This window comes from Engystomops pustulosus, chromosome 2 (assembly GCF_040894005.1).
Source record: "Engystomops pustulosus chromosome 2, aEngPut4.maternal, whole genome shotgun sequence".
In the NCBI taxonomy this organism is placed as follows: domain Eukaryota; kingdom Metazoa; phylum Chordata; class Amphibia; order Anura; family Leptodactylidae; genus Engystomops; species Engystomops pustulosus.
In genome coordinates, this window is record NC_092412.1 from 104,668,832 (window position 1) to 104,692,859 (window position 24,028).

Sequence of the window (24,028 nt, forward strand, 5' to 3'; positions counted from 1 at the left end):
TCAAAATTCACTAGAACTGATATAAAACACAATAAACTGTAAAAATCACAAACACATTAGGTATCGCCACGTCCCAAAATGCCCGATCTAGCAAAATATAAAAAAACGGTTATTGCCGGCGGTGACCTCCAAAACGGGAAATGGCGCCCAAATGGCCAAAATGTGACACTTACACCTTTTTACATGACATAAAAATGGGATAAAAAGTGATCAAAATGTCAGGCAGTCCTCAAAATGGTAGCAATAAAAACGTCGGCGCATCGCACAGCTCCATACACCAAAGTATGAAAAAGTTATCAGCATCAGAAGATGGCAAAATTTTTTCTTTTTCGTACACATTTGTTTAAATTTTGAAAATGTATTAAAACCCAATAAAACCTACCGTATATAAATTTGGTATCACCATGATCGGTGAATCACCCTGAAGTGTGTTTTTCCACTGTAATTTTGTGGGTGACTCCAAATCCAGGCCTCCATTGGTTAATACATTTTTTTTTTATTTTTATTGATGATTTATTTGTGATTTAGTTGTTGGCACATTCAACTTTGTACAGAACAAAGTATTCAATAAGAATATTTAATTCATTCTGACCTAGGATGTGTGATTTCAGTGTTCCCTTTATTTCTTTGAGAAGTGTACATTAAAGCGGCTAACCTGGTAGGGCTGTGCTGTTGGGCCGGTCTTCTGTAAAAACCGTATACAATTTGTATATCAAACAAATAGAAGTCTCTATGGGAAGAGTCCGAAGGGAGGAGTCTGTGGACCAGTGGAGCCTCTGGTCCACCACGGGAGATGGTATGAGGGCCGCGGTGGCAGCCAAGGTACAGGGTATGCAGGAAACAGTCCAAGCCTCGGATGACAACAGGAACACGGAGGAACACTGGTAACGCTGGCACGGACTGAAGACACCGCTGGACTGGAGCCCTGGAAGGCACAGCAGGAAGCGTCTGGAAGGCAGGAGGCGTGCGGCCTACACGCCGGGACACAGAGTACAGCCAGGAGAGATAAGTACGGGCAGGGGGACAGGGACAGGCACACAGCAGAGCATGGGTGTACCCACGATCCGAGACATTGATCGCGGGAGCACCCGTGACGCCCATGCATTTCTACAAGACTCATACACATGTCTGTGGTTTACTGACCTGACTGCCTGAGACACAAAACACAGAGCAGGCTTTATTCCTGCATTTGTTTATGGCTCAGGCAGTCCATTGTACTGTCATTGGTGTATGAGTGGCCCCCACGTGGCAAGGTAAAAGCATAACCCATACACAACGCAACAGCCATAACATTTCTCAAAAGTGGTATTTTGACTTACTGACGCTGACTCCATCAACAGTGGCCGCTGTTTGTATAAATAGACTGGTGGTGATGTCACATGAAGAGTCACATGCCTTCTCCTGAAACTCCTGCTGCAGTAGATGCTACATTATTGCCAGTCTTTATATACAAACACCAGCTGGTGGTGATGGGCAGCGCTGTGGGTGAATGAGAACATCAGTGAGTGTAAAATGAGTATAAAAATGATTTACTCCCTTCAAAAAAAAAAGTGATTAAGTTATGCAGTTTGTAGTGAATTATTTCTGAACACTAGGTGAAGCCATACTATGCTAGACAACACACACCCCTTCCAATACGAAAGTAAAAAAAACCACAGCACAGGAACGAGTGAACTCAAGAACAGTGCTTTATTCCAACCAAATGGAAAGTTTTGATTGCCATTCGATCTTTATCAAGCATGATATTGATTGCGTGGTAATCAAAACAATGCATTTGGTTGGAATTAAGCACTCTTATTGAGTTCACTCGTTCCTGTCTTGTGGTTTTTTTACTTTCCTATTGGATCCCTCCACCACTACTAGGCTTATTGTGGCTTATTGGGTATGCCTACAATTTCTTTACATATATCCCACCCCAACTGGCAACATCCAAGCTCCTCCACTGACAACACACCAAAAGTTATGTGTGCCAAAATGGTACCCTTGAAAAGAATAACTCATCATGCAAAAAACTAAGCCAGCTCTAAAAAAAAAATTACTAAAATTATTCCTCCAAAAAATATGATGACACTAAAACTAAATATTTCATCTACATTAGTTTTTCTTCAGTAAAATTTTAAAAATACTGTATATACTCATGCATAAATTGAGTTTTTTGCACAAAAAATGTGCTGAAAAACCCAAATTGAAGTCTATACTCTCCTTTCCAACGTTCCATGCAGGTCTTCTTTTCTTGGCAGCAGCAGGTCCGTGCGACGTCACAGGCTTTTATGTCAGAGCCTGTGATGTTGCACTGATTTGCCGCTTTTTTTGAAATGTACATAAAACATTACAATTTCAAACAAACGTCATACCTTGAGGGGTGTCGTTTCTAAATTGCATCAATTTATGGAGTTTTATTATTATTAAGGCCTCTAAAAGTGACTTGAAAGCTGAGCAAGTATCATTTTACGTTTTTTATGAAAATGTGAAAAGTCTCGCCTAAAGTTCTAAGCCTCATGACATTCTACATAAATGAGAGGACACATAACAAACCATTCTAAAGCAGACAGTCGGGAAACGTTAGGTATCAAATAATTTTGGCGTTATGGCTATTTGTCGAAAAAGGGTAAAATATTGCAAATTCCAAAGAAAACAAATCTCAAAATCACCTGGATATGTCAAAACGTTCCGAAGTTATAACCGCTTAGGCCACATTCACACGACTATATGGGGGACGTATGCACGGCCACATGCCTCCATAAAAGGCAATGGCCGCACTGAGCGATACAGTGCCGCATCACTCCATACACGGGGAAAAGATAGGACACAGCAGTAGTTATAGTGACACATGTCATATTTGAAAAATGGGCTGTGTCAGGAAGCTGCAAAATGGCCAAGTCATTAAGGGGTTAAAACAGCCATTCCACAAATAAAAAAGGAAAAGGGGTTGGCCACTTTACCTTATGGGTGTGCAAGTGTGGGGGCAGGATATTAGGTAATTTACCAATATACATCTGTAAATAGTTCTGCACCACTTTCTTGATACGTGTAGTGAAGCCTACTGTCTTTTACCTCATCAGCCACACATTTCTGTCCATAAAATGGCTGCAGATGGAGGGTCATGTGATCACTATCTGTCCATGAACAATCGCCAGTTAGAGATCACATGACGCTCTATCTGCAGCCATTTTATGGACAGGAATATCTGGCTGATGAGGTAAAAGACTGGAGGCTTCACTTTACATATCAAGAAAGTAGAGAAGAACTATTAATAGAAGTATGAATCTATAGATGTGAAATTACCCAACACGCTGCCCCCCTATTCTTACAAAAAACACATGAGGTGAACTTTCCAACTCCTTTAGGACTGCTGAAACATGGAGAGAAACTAATTAATATATAGAAAAAAACATCCAGTGAGCGGCAGTTCTGTGGGCGGAAATGCCTTGTTGATGCCAGAGGTCAGAGGAGAATGGGCAGACTGGTTCAAGCTGATAGAAAGGCAACAGTGACTCAAATCGCCACCCGTTACAACCAAGGTAGGCAGAAGAGCATCTCTGAACGCACAGTACGTCGAACTTTGAGGTATATGGGCTACAGCAGCAGAAGACCACACTGGGTTCCACTCCTTTCAGCTAAGAACAGGGAACTGAGGCTACAATTTGCACAAGCTCATCGAAATTGGACAGTAGAAGATTGGAAAAACGTTGCCTGGTCTGATGAGTCTCTATTTCTGCTGCGACATTCAGATGGTAGGGTCAGAATTTGGGGTCAACAACATGAAAACATGGATCCATCCTGCCTTGTATCAATGGTTCAGGCTGGTGGTGGTGGTGTCATGGTGTGGGGAATATTTTCTTGGCACTCTTTGGGCCCCTTGGTACCAATTGAGCATCGTTGCAATGCCACAGCCTACCTTAGTATTGTTGCTGACCATGTCCATCCCTTTATGACCACAATGTACCCAACATCTGATGGCTACTTTCAGCAGGATAATGCGCCATGTCATAAAGCTGGAATAATCTCAGACTGGTTTCTTGAACATGACAATGAGTTCACTGTACTCAAATGGCCTCCACAGTCACCAGATCTCAATCCAATAGAGCATCTATGGGATGTGGTGGAACGGGAGATTCGCATCATGGATGTGCAGCCGACAAATCTGCGGCAACTGTGTGATGCCATCATGTCAATATGGACCAAAATCTCTGAGGAATGCTTACAGCACCTTATTGAATCTATGCCACGAAGAATTGAGGCAGTTCTGAAGGCAAAAGGGGGTCCCACCTGTTACTAGCATGGTGTACCTAATGGGCCGGTGAGTGTGTATATATATATATATATATATATATATATATATATATACACATATATGCATACACACTGAGATTTTGGTACAGTTGACCTGAGCCACTTTTATTCGGCAGTAATGATAATTTTGTACTAAACCAAACATCAAACTGAAGCCTCGGACTCTCCGGCACTAACTATACACAGAGGTTCCCTACCACACCAGGTGCTGGCCTACCGCCAGGCACCACAAAAACTCACAGTATATCAGTTCATAACTGCAATGGCTCCTTTGGCATGGCCTGTCTCTTCCCCAGATACTTACTCAGGACTTTTACATGGATGTTAATTACTAATCATTAGTAGCAGTACACCCAGCTTTCCCACTTCCAACAAGCTTTCAATTGGGCAACATATTTATTCTACACCCAAATTTACTGTGGCCTTAATGGCTTGGTGTTTAAGGCATTAACTAAAAGATTTGCCAATTATCCTAATTAAAAATTTTCTGGACTATAAGACGCACTTTTTAGCAAGAAAAAATCTTGCTAAAAAGTCCCTGCATCTTATAGACCGAAGGTCAGGAGGATCCAGCACTGCCAGACCCTCCTGACCGCTGTAAGGGAGATCGGGTGATGCTCTGATACAGAGCTGCACCCAATCTCCCAGAGAAGAGCCTCCGATGTCCTACAGGACCTGCGGTGATGTCAGAATCATGTGACTGATCACATGATTTTTACATCACCACAGGTCTCGTACTGCCATGCTGCCCTGGGACAGGGTAAGAAGAAGGGGAATGGGGTAAGTATGTGTATGTGTGTGTGTGGTTCTGTGTGTGTGTGTGTATAGGTGAGCAGAGTGTGTGTATAGGTGAGCAGAGTGTGTGTATAGGTGAGCAGAGTGTGTGTATAGGTGAGCAGAGTGTGTGTATAGGTGATGCAGAGTGTGTGTATAGGTGATGCAGAGTGTCTGTATAGGTGATGCAGAGTGTGTGTATAGGTGAGCAGAGTGTGTGTATAGGTGATGCAGAGTGTGTGTATAGGTGATGCAGAGTGTGTGTATAGGTGAGCAGAGTGTGTGTATAGGTGAGCAGAGTGTGTGTATAGGTGATGCAGAGTGTTTGTATAGGTGATGCAGAGTGTGTGTATAGGTGGGCTGTGTGTGTGTATAGGTGGGCTGTGTGTGTATATATAGGTGAGCTGTGTCTGTGTGTGTGTATAGGTGGGCTGTGTGTGTGTATAGGTGGGCTGTGTGTGTGTGTGTATAGGTGAGCTATGTGTGTGTGTGTGTGTGTATAGGTGAGCTGTGTGTGTGTATAGGTGAGCTGTGTGTGTATGTGGATGGATGATGCAGGACTGAGTGTGTATAGGTGAGCTGAGTGTGTATGTGGATGGATGATGCAGAGCTGAGTGTGTAAATGTATGTTTGTTTGTGCTGTGCTTTAGTGCGACCAACAGGGATATTTTAATTGGTGTAAAATATATTTGTCCTTTTTTTGGAAGCCTAAATCTGGGGTGCGTCCTATAGTAAGAAGCGTCTTATAGTCCGAAAAATACGGTAATACTTGACCGTTTTTAGCAAATGCAAACATGTTTTTTTACAAGTCATTTCCAATGCTAGAACGGTTTTGATCCACACATGACAGATGCATTTCCTGTATAGATATAAATTGCCCTGTTCCGAAGTGTCACCTCTCATTTACACCAAAGAATTCCTAGATTTCAGTGACTCCATGTTTACACAAAGCACATAACCAGGAGATACTCTCAGATGAGGAAAGCCGTTCATCCAGATGCAGAAATGAAAAAGCAAATGTCAGGTCAAGGATTTGTTTAATCCCTTTAAATCCCTTTTGCTTTTGTATTTCTCTTTTTTACTTTCTGCATTCAAAAAGCCATAACTTTTTAATTTTATTTTGTTTAAGGGCTTTTTGTTTTTATTCCGAGTTGTACCAATTAAATATTAACCTTAAGGACGTAGCCAGTTTATAGCTTAAGGCTCAGTCCCATTTTTTGTATTCTGACATGCATCGCTTTATATGCTTATATGGCTGATAAGTTTTGAGTTTATTTACAAAAAAAGAAAAAATGCTGAATTTTTGGAAAAATTTTCAATTTTCGAAATTCAAAATCATTGCGTTTTCAGGCAGATATATTTACCATCTAAATAAGTTTCTGAATAACATTTCCCATATGTCTACTTTACATTTTCAGCATTTTTGAAATGTCTGGGTAATTTATTTTGATGTCACACGCCTTACAAATCAAATATCGTTTTTCTGTGTTTTCGAATTGACTATTTTAGGGATAATTACTGTTTTGAATGTAATTTTAAATATGTAACATTTAAAACCCCACTATATATCAACCCATTTTCATATCTGAATTTGATTTCCTGATATTTTTATAGACCAGTATGGATTACAGTGACCAGGTACAAGAACTGACAGGTCAACATGCACCTCCTTCCAAGAAATATAAGTCTGAAAGCCAGAAAAGGAAAAAGAAACAGATTTTGGAAGAGAAAACTAAGAAACTACCTTCCATTGATGGCTTCTTCAGGAAGAGCTCACATAAAGAGAATGAAGAGTCTTCCACTTCCACTGTATCTAATGCTGAACCAAGCGTTAGTACATCTCAAGAAGTAAGTTCCAGCATTGAGAATGTTGTTTAACTGGCTGTAGATGTTTCACAATAGCATCGTTTGACCACAGCCAGAGCCTCCTATAATCACTAATCCACTGAGATGTCAAACCATAAAAAGGGGTCCTAAACAAGTAAAGCTTGAAAATTTTCCACTTTTAGAATTTCAAGATGGTACAAAGAGACGATTCTCTTCTACCCATTATTACAGATTCATAGCTACCGGAGAAAAAGTTGCACAAGATTGGCTGATTTGCTTAGAAATTCATTATATTGTTTTTGTTGTAAGTTATTTGACAATGACTCAAAATCCATTTTCTGAAGGTGTTTTGCTGCGGTTATTGAAAGTTATTAGATGGATGGCAAAAAGTAATCTACCATTCAGAGGATCATCAGATACTGCATTTACTGATCAACGTTGGATTGATTTGCAGTTATTGGAGCTGATCACTGAATTTGACTGTTTTCAAGGAGCACATGCAACGTGCTAAAGAAAAAAACAACGTGCATTATCTTAGTAAAGATATGCAAAATAATTTTCTTCGTTTGATTGCAGATGAAGTCCTTGAAATCATAGTTAAAAAGTTAAGCAAGTTAAATTTTTTTAGCATAATAGTGGACTGCACACCAGACATCTCCAAAGTAGTTATCGCCTGTGCTGCGATATGTGGACACTGACAATGTTGCCAAAACAGTGAAGGTTAAAGAAAGCTTTTTGGAATTTCTACATGTCACAAAAACAACTGGTATAAATCTTGCTAGTGTTGTCTTGGAAAGACTGACCAAACTCGGCCTATGTGTTTCAGAAAGAAGAGATCAATGCTATAACAACGGTAGTATGAGGGGACTATACAAGGGAGTGCAGGCCATCATTAGAAAAAAATCCCCATGCTTTCTTTGTTCCTTGTTCTCCACATAATTGGAACCTTGTAATTGTTCATGCTGCAGAGAGTTCTAGCCAAGCAAAGCACTTTTATGACGTGCTGGGAAGTGGCCTCTGAATATTTGTCACATCTATCACTGAAGGCTTTGTCTCAGACACGTTGGTGTGCTCATCTTGAAGCTGTGAGAGCCATTTTATTATAGTTTCCCCAAGCATTAGAAGTATTCACACATGGAAACAAATTTTCTAGTGACACATTCTGTGAGGCAAAGATTATATTGGATTCAATATGTAAATATCCATTTGTTGTCTCACTATGTATATGGTATCACATTCTGCTACAGGTTAACCATATTAGCAAAATCAATGAACCTTTCTGATGTTATTCCACTTGTTGATTCTGTTTCTACTGCTTTAACTGAATAATTGCTGTCAGGTTTTGAAGAAGCTGAGTGTAAAGATCCAGGTATTTGTGAAAAGCTGGATATACCTACAGAGTACCAACACACAAAGCTAGTGGATCATCATTTTCAAATCCAAGGACAGAATTTTAAAGGAAACCTACCATTTTATTTGATGCATTATGAAGCAAACATACCTTGATAATGCTGTAGCTACACTGATGCAAGATCACATCTTGGTTAATCCCTGAGCTGAGTGGTTTTGCTGAAAAAACAATTATAACATTCAGGACCTTGGGAAAGCTGGGTCAGGCTGGCTGCCTAGATAAACACATTACACAGAGCTTGTAATTACAAGTGGAGGCTAGTCAAGAGAGGACTAATCAACCTGAGCTGGATCACTCATACACAGCAGCTGGGGTATGGTGCAGCAATTGATTATTCTGCCTTTACGCAGAACCCAGGGATTACAATATCCTCTCCTGCACGTGTTAGGAGAAGCACTGAAGCTGCCATAGAAGCGACAGAATGGTAGGTTTCCTTTGAGAAACCTTTTTCAAGCCTCTACTGAACACTGTCCCGAGGAAGAATAAGTTTAGTTTTTTGCAAAGATTCACTGCCAAGTTTGGATTTCTCAATGACCTCAAGCAAGCAGCCATTGAGTTACCTGTGTTACAGCAACAGTGTTTAAAGAAAATCTACCATTTGATTTCATGCATTATGAACCAAAATGTACCTGGAGAATGGAGCAGATACACTGAATCAGAGATATATCTTGTTTAATCCCTGAGCTGAGTGGTTTTGCTGAAAAAAACTATTATAAATTATGATACAATAGAAGAAAGAAGATCTGGTGTGGGTGGTGCCAGTGCGGGTGATGCATCCTGTAATATACTAGACTGGCTGAATGTAGACATGATCCAATCTAAGCGCAGTAAAATAAATGTGTACAAGGCTCCTGGACCAGATGGGTTACATTCTGTTATTGCTATGCCGCTGTATAAAATCTTCAGAGATTCCTAATGACTGATATTGGCAAATGTGATGCCAATATTTAAAAAAGGCTCTAAAACTTTGTCAGGCAATTACAGACCTGTACACTTAACTGCAATTGTGGGGAAATATTGGAAGGGTTGACTACATACAGGAGTATGTGACATCAAATAGTATAATAAGTTTACTAAGGATAGAAGTTGTCAGACTAACCTGCTCTGCTTCAATGAAGAGGTGAGCAGATGCCTGGATGGAGGAGCTGCTGTGGATTTGACACTGTCCCACATAGACGCCTGATGGGTAAAACAAGGTCTAGTGCAGTGATGGCGAACCTTTTGGAGACAGAGTGCCAAAACTACAACCAATACCCATTTACATGTCACAAAGTGCCAACATGACAATTTAAGTAGTAACTTATGGATCCATGCTGTATCAAAGGTTTCCAATCGTATTGGTGTCCTGAGTTCACCAATACAATAGAAAGATGATGGAGAAATTTGGATTGTAGCTTCCCTCCAGGGGGCCCAGAAGAGAGAGAATCAGGGGACCCAGAGCAGGAACTCCAACGGTAATCCATCTCTATCCTCACCTTCCTTTAGTGCTGGAAGTCAAGGATATTGCTTTAAAATGGCACATCCTGGGCTCTATTGGACCACAGGAGGAAACCCTGAGTCCTGTCTGGCAAACTTTCTGTTGGGATGAAGGCCTGGGTGCCCACAGAAAGGGCTCGGAGTGCCACCTCTGGCACCAGTGCCATAGGTTCGCCACCACTGGTCTAGTGGTTTGGAAGAAATCCTTTGCAATTGGATTGAAACTAGCTGAAGGATCGTAATCCAGAGAGTTGTGGTCAATGATTCCTACTCGGAATGGTCACCAGTTATGAGTGGTGTACCTCAGGGTTCTGTGCTTGGCCTACTACTATTTTATTTTTTTATGATATAGAGGTAGGAATTAATAGCACCATGTATATTTTTGCAGATGACACCAAACTATGTAGTGTAATACAGTCTATGGAGGATGCTTATAGGCTGCAGGGTGACTTGGACAAACTGAGTGTTTGGTCCTCCACTTGGCAAATGAGGTTCAATCTGGATAAATGTAAGGTTATGCACCTGGGTTCTAATAATCCACATGCAACATACGTCCTTGGAGGAGTAAATCTGGGGAGACCATTGTTGTGAAGGACCTCGGTGTACTAATAGATCATAAATTACCGTATATTCTGGCGTATAAGACGACCTGGTGTATAAGACGCCCCCCCTACTTTCCTGTTTACAATATAGAGTTTAAGATATATTCGCCGTATAAGACTACCCCTTTTCCAACGCATACAAAACACCGGTAAAAATAAAAAAAAAAACTGATTTGAATTTAACATGGTCCTTTTTTTAATTTAAATTCTTATGACATGCAGGTATATAGCAGGAAAACTGTCGCTCATATACATAAGGCATACAACAACAACATTACCATCATCCATTTTACTGTAAATGTTACCATACTGTACCTTAAATTTTTATTTTATTAAATATTCCATGCCATGTACTCAGAAGCGGGAAAAAATTCCAAATGCAATGAAAATGGTGAAAAAACGCATTTGCGCCATTTTCTTGTGGGCTTGGATATTACGTCTTTCACTGAGTGCCCCAAATGACAGGTCTGCTTTATTCTTTGGGTCGGTACGATTAAGGGGATACCAAATTTATAAAGGTTTTATAATGTTTTCATACATTTACAAAAATGAAAACCTCCTGTACAAAAATTATTTTTTTGATTTTGCCAAATTCTGGTGCTAATATCTTTTTTATACTTTGGTGTACGGAGCTGTGGGTGGTGTCATTTTTTGCGAAATTTGATAATATTTTCAATGATATCATTCTTAGGACCTTTTGATCACTTTTTATAGATTTTTTTATATTTTTCAAAATGGCAAAAAAGTGCCATTTTCAACTTTGGGCGCTATTTTCCGTTATGAGGATAAACGCATTGAAAAAAAGTTATCATATTTTGATAGATTGGGCATTTTCGGACGCGTCAATACCTGATGTGTTTATGATTTTTACTGTTTATTTATATTTATGTCAGTTCTAGGGAAAGGGGGGTGATTTGAAATTTTAGTTTTTTTTATTATTATTATTTTTTTTTAAACTTTTTTTAATTTTTATTTTATTTTTTTATTTTTATTTTTCAGACTCCCTAGGGTACTTTAACCCTAGGTTGTCTGATCGATCCTACCATATACTGCCATACTACAGTATGGCAGTATATGGGGATTTTCCTCATTCATTACAATGTGCTACAGCACATTGTAATGAAGGGGTTAAAACGAAATAGCCTCGGGTCTTCGGAAGACCCGAGGCTACCATGGAGACGGATCGCTGCCCCCGATGACGTCACGGGGAGCGGCGATCCCAGGTAAGATGGCGGCGCTATCTTTTTGAGGCTGCCGGCAGCTTTGCCGGCAGCCCACGCTGTGAAAACACCCGATGCTAGCACCGATCGCGGGTGTTACCGGTAAGCCTTTGCTGCAATATTCAGCAAAGACTTACCGGCTATAGAGAGGGCTCAGCCCGTGAGCCCTCTCCATGCACCGGGACCCGACCGCCGCCGTGAATACACGGCGGGCGGTCGGGATTACCGGCGTGTGAGACGACCCCAGAGAAGACAGAAGATTTTTCTGTCTTCAAAAGTCGTCTTATACGCCGGAAAATACGGTAAATAAAAACATGCAATGTCAATCAGCTGCCTCTAAAGTCAGCAAAATGTATTTAAAGTGATATGGACTCTCGGGATAGGGATGTAATATTATCACTGTACAAGGCATTGGTTTTGTCTCAACTGGAATATGCTGTCCAGTTTTGGGCACTTGTCCATGAAAAGGATGCCCTGGAGCTGGAGAGGGTACAATGAACAGTTCCAAAAATGATAAAGGGTATGGAGGGTTTCAGTTATCAGGAAAGTTTAAAACAACTAGATTTATTCAGTCTGGAAAAGAGACGACTACAAGGGGACATGATTCATTTATATAAATATATTAATGGTCCATACGAAAAATATGGTGAAAAGTAATTCCAGATTTAATCAAATCAAAAGACAAGGGGACACTGTCTCCTTTTGGAGAAAACAAGGTTTAATCACCAGAGGCCACAGGGCTTTTTTTTACTATGAGAACTGTCAATCTGTGGAATAGCCTGCCTCAGCCACTGGTCAAGTAGGGGCACTTGAGAGCTTCAAGAAGGGTCTATATGCCTTTTTACACCTAAATAACATTGATGGTTATGTTATATAGAATTGGTTTCCTTAAATCCACAGTATAAACTATGATACTAAACTATACTATGATAATGAAGCTCTGTTGCTTCTGTGCTGCCGCTCGGCACTTCTCCTCTTACATTAAGTATGCACTGCTCAAGAAAATGATGTAATCACTCTGTTGTGACAGGCAGAAGTAATCTGCTGTCTATGAGTGATACAGCTCAGGTTGATCAGTCCTGTCTGGACAGTTCAGGTAGCTCTGTGTAAGGTGCTAGCAAGTATGCAATCCAGGTTTCCTAAGGTCCTGAATGTTAGTTGTTTTTTTGCAAAAGCACCCAACTCAGGAATTAAACAAGATATGTTTCTGCATCAGTGTAGCTACAGCATTCTCAAGGTATGTTTGGTTCATAATGCATGAAATCAAATGGTAGATTTAAGCTTCTCTGATCCAGGGGTTGATGGAGAGGCTATGCTAGAGGAGCTGAAAACACTGGTTAGGATGCTCTAGGATCATCTAGGCCCACAGGAGACTTTACAATACATTTATCTCACTCATTCTAGCATTTCCAAATCTTGAAAACTGTTGTTAACAATGCCCGTTTTTAGTCATATCAGCTGAAAGGAGCTTCAACAAACTAAAACTAATTGAAAACTACTTAAGGAACATCTACCACAAGGATGAAGTATTGTAAACCAAGCACACTTACATACTAGCAACCTATGCCCTTGTGTTTAAGAAAAAAAAAGGCTTTATAAATTATGCAAATGAGCCTGAGGGGCTCCAGGCCCAATCAACATCTATGATGCCTGGATCCCCTCATTGCATTTGCATAATTTTAACAGCTTTTTTTGTAAAAATCAGGGAATAACAAGCTAAAATAAGAGTATATTCTGACACACACCAGTATGTCAGTGTGCTCAGTTTATAATTCTTGATCCTGGTGGTAGATGTCCTTTAAGGTCCCAGATGTCTCAAGACAGGTTAAATGCCTTGGCACTACTTTCAACCGAGTCAAAAGAAGCAAAATGTGTAGATTTCAATCGGGTAATACAATGTTTTACAGCTGAAAAAACAACAAGAAGAATTTTTTAACGGGCCTATTCCATTTGAAGTCCCTGGATACATTGCACTTTTACAAATGTTTTGCACTAATGTTCTTTTAAAGTTTACCTCTTTACAATGCATCTAGATAAAATGTTTTCATGTTTGGTATTTTAAGTTTCTCTGTTTTTTAATGCCGCCACATGAGTTCACTGTTAAAGGGGTATTCCCATGAAGAAAAGTTTGTTAAATGTACCAGGATAACAAAATAACATATTCTCTAATTCACTGTTATTAACAAAAACACAGCATTTCACAGATATAATTCCAACCTGTCTCTATCAGTCCTGGTGTACACAATTTCAGTTGCCCCTAGACACAACCCTGAACTTGGGGAAGCCATCTTGGATTTATGTGTGAGGCCATGCAGCTGAGATTTCTGTCTCTCTCTGCTTCTAGCCTTTCCCCACTGCATTTCAGAACAGAGCTCACAGACACTCACTCCATTCCTGCCAGCAAACAAAACATTGTTAGGAGAGAGAAGCTGCAAGCTACAGGCAGATAAGTTCTTTAGAAGGAGACACAGAAGATCTCATAGTGTGAGAACAGATATATAGCAGAGCTGACAGTGTGTAATATGCATCTCCTGGATCTCATCATCTCTCATCTCTGATCTGTATCATCTCTATTTCCAAGTATCAGATATTAGTACAATGTTCAGAAGGAAAATGAAAGTGTATATAAACCTTGTCATCTCATAGAACTAGATAAATCATAATGTGTCTGCTTAGAGAGTCACATTCTGAGATCTTACAATGACCATCACTGAGTGATAGGAGCTAAAACAGCAATACTAAGTAATACTAAGTACTTTACAACTAAGTAAAGTTGTAAAGTAAGTGGTTAAAATGATCTTTACTGTGTAAACATCACTAGTGGATTGAGATTTAAGAATTTTCTTTTGTGGGAAAACCCCTTTAAGAGGCCCACTGAGGCTCTGTTGACAGGGGCCTACCGAAACCTAGATACAGCCCCATCCAGTGCTACTAACTACCGACCAGTCTCTAATCTCCCTTTCATCTCTAAACTCCTGGAATGCATGGTCTATTCTCAACTGGTTTTCTTACTATGTATTACATTACTATTGCTCTTTCTAAAGTCCCCAATGATCTCCTCACTGCCAAATCCAAAGATGACTGTTCTTTCCTCATTTTTCAGGATCTTTCAGCAGAATTTAATACTGTGGACAACAGCTCCTCCTCAGGATGCTTTGCTCTATTGAACTGAAGGACACTCTACTCTATTGGTTTTCTTCCCATCTCTCTAATCTGACTATTCCACTGTGACTATTGGGGTGCTGTTAGTATATTGGTTTCTTTGGAAAAATGTTACTACACTCACCGGCCACTTTATTAGGTACACCTGTCCAACTGCTCTTTAACACTTAATTTCTAATCAGCCAATCACATGGCGTGCATTTAGGCATGTAGACATGGTCAAGACAATCTCCTGCAGTTCAAACCGAGCATCAGTATGGGGAAGAAAGGTGATTTGAGTGCCTTTGAACGTGGTATGGTTGTTGGTGCCAGAAGGGCTGGTCTGAGTATTTCAGAAACTGCTGATCTACTGGGATTTTCACGCACAACCATCTCTAGGGTTTACAGGGAATGGTCCAAAAAAGAAAAAACATCCAGTGAGCGGCAGTTCTGTGGGCGGAAATGCCTTGTTGATGCCAGAGGTCAGAGGAGAATGGGCAGACTGGTTCGAGCTGATAGAAAGGCAACAGTGACTCAAATCGCCACCCGTTACAACCCAGGTAGGCAGAAGAGCATCTCTGAATGAACAGTACGTCGAACTTTGAGGAAGATGGGCTACAGCAGCAGCAGAAGACCACACCGGGTGCCACTCCTTTCAGCTAAGAACAGGAAACGGAGGCTACAATTTGCACAAGCTCATCGAAATTGGACAGTAGAAGATTGGAAAAACGTTGCCTGGTCTGATGAGCCTCAATTTCTGCTGCGACATTCGGATAGTAGGGTCAGAATTTGGCGTCAACAACATGAAAGCATGGATCCATCCTGCCTTGTATCAACGGTTCAGGCTGGTGGTGGTGGTGGTGTCATGGTGTGGGGAATATTTTTCTTGGCACTCTTTGGGCCCCTTGGTACCAATTGAGCATCGTTGCAACGCCACAGCCTACCTGAGTATTGTTGCTGACCAAGTCCATCCCTTTATGACCACAATATACCAAACATTTGATGGCTACTTTCAGCACGATAATGCGCCATGTCATAAAGCTGGAATAATCTCAGACTCGTTTCTTGAACATGACAATGAGTTTACTGTACTCAAATGGCCTCCACAGTCACCAGATCTCAATCCAATAGAGCATCTTTGGGATGTGGTGGAACGGGAGATTCGCATCATGGATGTGCAGCCGACAAATCTGCGGCAACTGTGTGATGCCATCATGTCAATATGGACCAAAATCTCTGAGGAATGCTCCCAGCACCTTGTTGAATCTATGCCACGAAGAATTGAGGCAGTTCTGAAGGCAAAAGGGGGTCCAAACCGGTACTAGCATGGTGTACCTAATAAAGTGGCCGGTGAGTGTATATTGGCTGCCGTGGGGAACTGTGACTACTACGGGGCACTAGTTGGTGACTATATTGGCTATTGTGGGGACCCTGTCAATATATTGGTTACTGTGGGGAGTACTGTTATTATATTGCCTACCGTAGGAGCAATGTTACCATCTTGTTTACCATGTGGACACTGGCACTATGTTCCCTGATGTGGCACCCTGTTACTACATTGGTTACTGTGGGGGCACAGCTACTATATTGCCTAAGGTGGGACCCTACTATATTGGTTACTGTGGGGCACTATGTTTAATGTGGGGGCCTATTAATTATAGTGGATACTGTGATACTCTTTGGTTTTGTTGGAAACTTTGATGGGGGGGGGAGGGGGAGTTGTGATACCGGCTACTATGGGGACACTGTTACTATATCGGTTACTATTGTCTACTGTGAGGCATAAAAGTGATCTCTAGGGGAGCAAGAGTTCACAAAAATTGTGCAAATAGCCACTTTACTTAAGTTTCTCTCTTTGCCCATCCACCCCAGCAGCAGCAGCGATTACCTTCCCTGGCTCCAATGGTGTCACCCTTGCGCCCGCTTTCTAAGTTTTAAAGGGCCAGCGGGTCAGTGATTGGCGCTGGACAGCTGCCTTCCCAGTTAAATTCCTGGCCCCTTGTTGTGTCCCCTGCCAGATCTTTGTGCCTCATGCTTTAGTGAAAAACTGTATTTGATTCCCTACACCAGTGATAGCAAACCTTTTAGAGGCCGAGTGCCCAAACTAAAACAAAGACCCGCTTATTTATCACAAAGTGCCAACACAGAAATTTAATTTGTGATTTATACTCCCTTCTCTGTCACAGTTTTCATTGATACCAGCACCTGAGGACACCAATAAAGCAGAAAATAGTCCCAGGTAGAGCTGTCACTTTAAAATAGCTCTGTGCACAGCAAGTCCTGGGCTGTCTGGGACTGCAGGAAGATACCTGGAGTCATCTCTGGTGATGGCCTGAGTGCCCACAGAAAGGGCTCAGAGTGCCACCTCTGGCACCAGTGCCATAGGTTAGCCATCGCTGCCCTACACGTTTATCCTGATTTCCCGTTGTGACCCCAATTCTGTTCCCGTGCTGCCTGTCCTGACCTCCTGCCTGTCCCCGACCACAATTCTGCCTGATGATTTTTAACCTCGCCTTGGCCACCACCGCAAGGAAAGTCGCACCTGTGGAGCGACCTGGTGTTATCCCGCTACAGCAAGTTCAACCCGCTTTGCGGAGGGCTCTGGTGAAAAACGGGTGCCACTTATACTCCGCTCCCAGGTGTCAGCTTACATCATCACTTTTGGTGGTACAGTGGGTCCACTACCCCTGAATCCTGACATATAATTTGTAATAAATTATTTGTTATTACTTGTGATTGTTTATAAGTTTTATATTTATTTTGGCACTCTGGGCGGTCCTCTTTCCTTTCTATGCCTTAAATAAAATTTGATGCTATTTTCACATTATACAGGCAGTCCCCGGGTTACATACAAGATAGGGTCTGGAGGTTTGTTCTTAAGTTGAATTTGTATGTAAGTCGAAACTGTATATTTTATAATGGAAGTTCTAGACAATTTTTTTTCTTTTGCCCCAGTGACATTTGGAGTTTCAAAATTTTTGGTGTAATTGGACCAAGAATTATCAATAAAGCTTCATTACAGGCATCTTACAGCTGATCATTGCAGTCTGCGACTATAGTAAAGCATCCAGAGAGCTTCACCAGAGGTCACAGTGGGCAGAGGGCTCCGTCTGTAACTATGGGTTGTCTGTAAGTCGGGTGTCCTTAAGTAGGGGACCGCCTGTATTGCGCATTGTTTACAATGGATATTTGTATCATGATTATGGTGTTATGTTATGGTGTTGCACCAACGTGGACATGTGCAATGGTCCTTAGAATACTTCAGATTACCCAAAATTTTTGGGGGATCTTACAGCAGAACTGCAGAATTTGTGCATCTAGTCTATTTAGTATCATAGTATATAAGGTTGGAAAAAGACACAAAGCCATCAATCTATGTGAAAAACAATTCTGACTTGGGCATGATTTACTTTTTAATGGATCAGTCACATGGCCCATTAAAATAACTACTGAAGGCACAGATCCATTAAAAAGTTTAGCATTTAGTTCAGCCATGTTTTGCCAGTTCAAAAAATAGATGGTACACGGATGATATTCACTGTTTTCATCTGTCTGATTTCATTGTGTGCCTTTTATTCTTGTTATGCATTTTCAAAGGGTATATAAGGTAATTTAGCAATTTTTTAAAAACTTTTTGGCTCCTGCTTCTACAGGTACATGAACAAAGGTAAGCAATAAGAATAAAGCTTGACCATATGTATGTCATAAAAGATGAGTGGTTAGTGTTCTGTTCTGTAATTATAACTGAAGCGTAATTCACAGCTTCTGCTATTTTGTCATATTCATAATTGTGACTTGAATCCATCCTATTCTTTGGCAATCACTAAAGATGACGAAACCTCTGGACGCCCTAGCAGGGATTGAATCTGTGCAGTAAAATTAAATCTTGCACAAATTGGCATGGCACTGGTAAATATATTGGTAATGTTCTTTGCAGTGACTCCTAGGGACTAAAGCCAAAAGAAGAAAGACCAATTCCAGCAGATAATAAGCTAAATGATTTAGAGCTAGGGATGAAATTGAAGTATAGGGACAGTTAAAATTGTATCCTTTTCTACACACTTCCTAGAGTGTCACCTCATTGGAAAGACTCTGTGTGAGAGAGATTGTTTAGAATGAAATATAATTTATGTCAGATATGAAACCAGCAGAGAACCGAGGCATTTTATATTAACCTTAGCCATACTGCTAAGACACTTTTTATTTTTATTTTTTTATCTCAAAAAGATTTCAATGTTGAATGTGTTACTTTAAAGTTAAATAATCAAAAATATTTCTATCCTACGGTATTTACTATATACTACTATCTATATATTTTTTCCCATCATTTCACCCCTTACCTGATGCAATGTACACTCACCGGCCACTTTATTAGGTACACCATGCTAGTAACGGGTTGGACCCCCTTTTGCCTTCAGAACTGCCTCAATTCTTCGAGGCATAGATTCAACAAGGTGCTGGAAGCATTCCACAGAGATTTTGGTCCATATTGACATGATGGCATCACACAGTTGTGAGATAGTTGTGTGTGAAAATCCCAGTAGATCAGCAGTTTCTGAAATACTCAGACCAGCCCTTCTGGCACCAACAACCAGTTCAAAGGCACTAAAATCACCTTTCTTCCCCATACTGATGCTCGGTTTGAACTGCAGGAGATTGTCTTGACCATGTCTACATGCCTAAATGCACTAAGTTGCCGCCATGTGATTGGCTGATTAGAAATTAAGTGTTAACGAGCAGTTGGACAGGTGTACCTAATAAAGTGGCCCGTGAGTGTACATGACAGTAGTGTAAAATGTGTAATCAATTTGGGTGAAAGCCATGAATAACCAAAGTGTAACCCCTGATGAGCAGTTTGGGGCCTCTCATGTGCTTGTAACTGTATTGGGACAGATTAAACCAGTGGCAGTGCACTTACAGTAATAAACTCCCCGCTTTGCCACTTTACACGGCACCTTACTAGACGAAAAAATATGATATCTGTTAATATTAGCATTGACAATGTATGATAATAACAGGAGATGCTATAAAAATGTAAGCAACTGTGAGGCATTTGGCATGTCTATTGGAGTTTTAAATTTACTCACACATAAACATTCTAAATGGGAAGACTAGAGAAAGCTGCTGCTTACCTGATTTCCTCTAAAATACTGGGTAGTCACAAGCATCTGATACACATCAGATCATCAGTCTGTCATAATGAAACTTATATTTCATGTGTGTCGCCTATTTAAACCCTCCAAATTGAAGACAAGATTAATCTGCTGCTTTTTGTTATAAATGCCACCATTCTGATCTGTTTTATACAGAAAAGTATAATATTAACTTGTTTTCATGAAGTTAAATGGTTTAAACAAACAGCCAGACACAAACACACTAATAAGATCAAATCCCATTCTCCATCTTGTTCCAGTACTTGATGTCTGCAATCATGGACTCTATAATTGGTTAAAAAGTGCATTTACTAAGAGTATTTATAATAAACGATGACCCATGCAACTCAATACATACATTTAGGTCAATCAATCCATATTCAGTCGATTCCTTGTTTGCTTTCACCAGATAAATTGTTAATTTCGGTGATCTAACACAGTGCAACACTTTGGCTTGTCCTGTCCGTAATAACTTATATAAAGCCTTTGTCATGATTCAATTAAGGATATCCCCAAGGTGCTCATCTTGAAGAATCAACGCCCTACATATAGAAAATTATCCCAGCAAATATGGTGAACCTTGCCAAGTAAGAGGGCGAACAGTATTTGCTACTTTTTACTGAATAAATTTGAGTAACAGCTAAGATGTACAGTAGACATACACTTGAGATATTAAGTTACATGTATCTATAACTAAACAGTCCATAAAAGATAAATAGAATGGACATATTTATACATGAATCAATCAAGTGATGCATTTAAGAATTGATAACTAATAAAGCTTGTAATCTTGATATTATTATTGTTATAAAAGTTTTCCCTTAGATGTTTTCAGTATATAAAACATTCTATGTTCTCCATAAAAAATTTTTTGCTTACAATATTACATTTTTTACTTGTACACTAACATTTTATATTCAATGAATATAATAGCAGGCCCTGTGGTCTGTGTCAGACAAGTAGGGTATGTCAGAACAAACTAGGGAAAAGTGAACGGGACAAACTATATGTAGGAACTCTCTACCAAAATGTGTACGACTGTCCTCCACCTTCCAAATGTATCCCAAAAACTCATCTGTTTAGGATTGCCTACAACACACAATAATTGCTCTGCTCCCTCACCTCATCAACATCTACAATGTTCTACAGGGGAATGCACTCATTTATACAACCCATAAGCTCTACATGAATACACTTATACAAACAGAATATACAAATCAAATCATATATAGTATATATACATCATTAACCCCTTAGGGATGTGGCCCTTTGTGGTTTTTGCATTTTCATTTTTCACTCCCCACCTTCAAAAAGCTGTAACTTTTTTTATTTTTCCATGTACAGAGCTCTGTTTGGGCTTGTTTTCTGCGTAACAAATTGCACTTTATAGTGATGGTATTTATTATTCCATGCCGTGTACTGGGAAGCGGGAGAAAAATTCAGAATGCAGTGAAAATGATAAAAAAACGCATTTGCGCAGTTTTCTTGTGGGAGTGGATTTTACAGCTTTCACTGAGCGCCACAAATCACATGTCTATTTTATTCTTTGGTTCGGTATGATCATGAGGATACCAAATTTGTACAGGTTTTATAATGTTTTCATACATTTAAAAAAATTCTTCATTTTGCCATGTTCTGGCAGTAATAACTTTGTAATACTTCAGTGTACGGAGCTGTGGGTGGTGTCATTTTTTGCGACTTTTTATGATGTTTTAAATGCTTTCATTTTTAGGACTGTATGGGCTTTTGATCACTTTTTATAGAATTTTTTATATTTTTCAAAATGGCAAAAAAGTGGCATGTTTGACTTTGGGCGCCAATTTCCGTTACGGGGTTAAACGCTGGGAAAAATCGCTAATATACTTTGATAGATCGGACATTTTGGGACGCGCTGATACCTAATGTGTTTTTACTGTTTATTTATATTTTAATCAGTTCTAGGGAAAGGGGGGTGATTTAAACTTTTACTTTTTTTACTATTTTTTTATTTTTTATTTTTTTTTAACATTATTTTATATCCTCCAGGGTAATTTAACCCTGCAGGGTCCGATTGCTAATACTATATACTGCAATACTACTGTATTGCAGTATATAGCTAATTTACAATGATTTTTAATAGCCTGCCCTCTGGTGGCTATTAGAAATCATTGCACCTGGCAAGCCTATGAGTCTCAATGAGACTCTAGGCTGCCATAGCAACCGATCGCCGCCCTCCGATAAGGTTCCAGGGGGCGGAAATCGGCAATCCAAGATGGCGGTGCCCATATAACGGTAAGTTAGGTGCCGTGGTTGGGTTTGACCGCGGCACTTAACAGGTTAACTGCCGCAATCGGTGCCAGCACCGACCGCGGCAGTGACAGGCGGGTGTTGGCTGTATTATACAGCCGTTACCCACTGTGTATGGAGAGAGTTCAGCTCGTCAGCTCTCTCCATACACCCCTTGCCGCACGAGGACGATATAGTTCGTCCTTGGTCGGCAAGGTGTTAAGTTACACAAACGGTAAATACACATCATGTATACACATATAAATATTATAAATACACTATATACACACAGCATAAAAACACATACATACAGTATGTACACACCACATATACACTCACCGGCCACTTTATTAGGTACACCATGCTAGTAACGGGTTGGACCCCCTTTTGCCTTCAGAACTGCCTCAATTCTTCGTGGCATAGATTCAACAAGGTGCTGGAAGCATTCCTCAGAGATTTTGGTCCATATTGACATGATGGCATCACACAGTTGCCGCAGATTTGTCGGCTGCACATCCATGATGCGAATCTCCCGTTCCACCACATCCCAAAGATGCTCTATTGGATTGAGATCTGGTGACTGTGGAGGCCATTTGAGTACAGTGAACTCATTGTCATGTTCAAGAAACCAGTCTGAGATGATTCCAGCTTTATGACATGGCGCATTATCCTGCTGAAAGTAGCCATCAGATGTTGGGTACATTGTGGTCATAAAGGGATGGACATGGTCAGCAACAATACTCAGGTAGGCTGTGGCGTTGCAATGATGCTCAATTGGTACCAAGGGGCCCAAAGAGTGCCAAGAAAATATTCCCCACAACACGACACCACCACCACCAGCCTGAACCGTTGATATAAGGCAGGATGGATCCATGCTTTCATGTTGTTGACGCCAAATTCTGACCCTACCATCCGAATGTCGCAGCAGAAATAGAGACTCATCAGACCAGGCAACGTTTTTCCAATCTTCTACTGTCCAATTTCGATGAGCTTGTGCAAATTGTAGCCTCAGTTTCCTGTTCTTAGCTGAAAGGAGTGGCACCCGGTGTGGTCTTCTGCTGCTGTAGCCCATCTGCCTCAAAGTTCGACGTACTGTGTGTTCAGAGATGCTCTTCTGCCTACCTTGGTTGTAACGGGTGGTGATTTGAGTCACTGTTGCCTTTCTATCAGCTCGAACCAGTCTGCCCATTCTCCTCTGACCTCTGGCATCAACAAGGCATTTCCGCCCACAGAAATGCCGCTCACTGGATGTTTTTTCTTTTTCGGACCATTCTCTGTAAACCCTAGAGATGGCTGTGCGTGAAAATCCCAGTAGATCAGCAGTTTCTGAAATACTCAGACCAGCCCTTCTGGCACCAACAACCATGCCACGTTCAAAGGCACTCAAATCACCTTTCTTCCCCATACTGATGCTCGGTTTGAACTGCAGGAGATTGTCTTGACCATGTCTACATGCCTAAATGCACTGAGTTGCCGCCATGTGATTGGCTGATTAGAAATTAAGTGTTAACGAACAGTTGGACAGGTGTACCTAATAAAGTGGCCGGTGAGTGTACACACATATAGAATATATACAAAGCAAATACACAAACATAAAGTGCACATACACATCACATACTGTATACAAATAATTATATATATTCTGATAAATCTCCCCCATTTACACACATACACATCCATACATTTATACACTCATACAAACATATAAATATATAGGTGGTCTCAGACATAAGGACACGCAACTTACAAACGACCCCTAGTTACAGACGGACCTCTCTGCCCACTGACCTCTGGTGAAGCTCTCTGGATGCTATCACTTTAGTTCCAGGCTACAGTGACCAGCTGTAAGGTGTTTGTAATGAAGCT

The 24,028-nt window shown here is 40.6% G+C and overlaps 1 protein-coding gene across 1 annotated transcript in view; it reads left to right on the top strand.

The window, feature by feature from the left end:
- Positions 1-5,006: 5,006 nt before the first annotated feature.
- The window catches only part of NMS (neuromedin S), a 55,358-nt gene continuing 36,336 nt past the window's right edge, over positions 5,007-24,028 (top strand). The window contains exons 1-2 of the mRNA XM_072135848.1: positions 5,007-5,073; positions 6,682-6,915. The gene's annotated coding sequence lies outside the window, so the exon portion shown is untranslated. The remainder of the gene's footprint in view (positions 5,074-6,681; positions 6,916-24,028) is intronic.